Genomic DNA, 2,239 nt, shown 5'->3' on the forward strand with positions numbered 1-2,239 from the left:
ATACGCATAACCGTTCTTTCTAACCCTTCATCCTTTTTAACAGTTCCTACTTGCTAATTGGGCCTGGATCCCAAATAGAACTCTTCAATATTATGCTTGGCCCAGTATTCTCAACTGGATTAGTCCTATTTACCACTTCTAGCCCATAGGCCCTTATGGAGTCCGCATGGTTCACAACAATACTCCCGCCCCCAAAAAGAACCTTGTCCTCAAGGTTCGAGGGAAACTTGATCCGGCAACTGAGTATTATAAACTCCTTGGGCGTAGTAGGCCAAACGCTTTAGGAACAATATCCTCGATTTGGTTGACAGCTTGGAGTATTTTGGACTTGGATTCATCATTCTTGCTTAGCTTCTGAACAATAACCACTTTGTAAAGAATAACATGGCAAATATGTGTAATAATTTGATATGTGTTCAAAAGAGGATAGATTGCCCAATGATGTCACTTAAACTTCCATATATCATGGTTAGTGCCATAACATGTTCACGCTGTCTCCATTGATCAGGGAGAATGAATACATCTACTGCACTGGGCACAATATACACATGATGAGGAGACTGTAAGTCATCCCAAGGACTCCACCAAGCTTCATCTTCCAATTTTGTTTTACCAAAATGTAACACTGATCCTTTACCACTGAAATAACTTTTCCTTATTTCTTCTGGAATTTTGCTCACTCCCTTAGCAATCTTCTCTAACTAATATCCAGTTAGTGGCCAACCATGTGGATCTCCAAATACTATGAAAGTTGTGATACAAGGAAAATTAGGGAATAGACCATATCCAAAGAATCTCCACAATGAGTATCTCATGGACCTTGTGTAAATAAAATAGAGCATGCTCGAATACAACAAGTATTAGGTCTAGTGTTCCAATAGAAGATTTATTTTCTCTACCATTTGCATTCTCAACATCAATAGACCAGGTTGTGCTTCCCAGAACTTTGGTATAAAGTTTAGCATAAACCGGAGAAAGCTTATAGATGCTGTTAAAGATAACTTCGTATGTTGTTAAGCCTGATTCCATGATTGTATTAATCACCCGAAACATAATTTTCGCTTTTACGCAGTGAGGATAAATTGATACAAATGCGGTAGCTTTTCATGTTTGACATCTTGCAAAGAAATTCCAATAGAAAAATACGGAGTGTAAGGCTTGTTCGATCTTACCTATACGAGCACCACAAACACCCCAAACCTTTGACAATATTGCCCTAAGTAGGAGCGAGTGTTCATCAAAGGTCCGAAGTAGAAGTTCCTGATAAATTACACAAAATGTCAGAGAATTTTCCACGCTCCATGGATTTAATTCATTTAGCTGCTTCCAGAGGTCAAAAGCTTTGACAATATTTTGTGCCTTTATGGAAGCTTCAATAATCCTAGTAAAAGTTCCAATATCAGCTAGTGTCATCTCAACCAAGATAGTCTGAATTTTTGCAGCCTTATCCAAATTGCCTTCTTGTAGAAAAGTCAATGATAACACCAGTTTGTATGAGCTTAGGAAGTCCGTAAGATAAACCTTGACTAATGATAACGTCCAAATACACTTTCAAAGAGAAAGTGTACACGGTCGTATGCAATATATTTACCCAACTATGAGTCGGGGTCGAATCCCTACGTAGAACAATATATAGGCGTATTAAGAAAAGTATGAAATTTTCACTAACTAAGCTAAAGCCAAACAATGGATAATATTTTGGGTTTTTGAGAAAATTATAACTAATGCGGAAATGTAAACTAACCTAGAAAGCGATAAAATGATCAATGGCCACAAGTTCGGATACAAGGAAATTACACTCAAGTAACGATCCAATGTATTTCACGATATCACAACTAAGAGCGGGTTTGTGTTGATAGATAATGATATCTAAAACTCATTGAAAGTCTTCCAAGCCAAATCAATGAATTTGACACTCTGTTTTCCAAGCCTTAGAGTGTGATATTAGAGAACCAATTTAACCTCAGAAGTAACTATCCTCTTCCGAGCTCAAGTTATTAGATGAGTTTAATGACCCAAATTCTTGTTAATTAATCTTTCCCAACCCTAGATTTCCTCTTCCGAGCTCAATCTAAGTAAATGGGTGAGTCCTAGGTTAGCTAATCCCTTGGAAACATTCAAGAACGAGATTAATTAAATCAAAAAGACATTCCAATTCAATAAAGAATAAGAATCATTCAATACATAAGCACAACAAGAGTTTCAAACCAAACTTTAATCAAGAATACTTTATAAAAGA

Source organism: Lycium ferocissimum, chromosome 12, assembly GCF_029784015.1.
Source record: "Lycium ferocissimum isolate CSIRO_LF1 chromosome 12, AGI_CSIRO_Lferr_CH_V1, whole genome shotgun sequence".
NCBI classification, from domain to species: Eukaryota; Viridiplantae; Streptophyta; class Magnoliopsida; order Solanales; family Solanaceae; genus Lycium; species Lycium ferocissimum.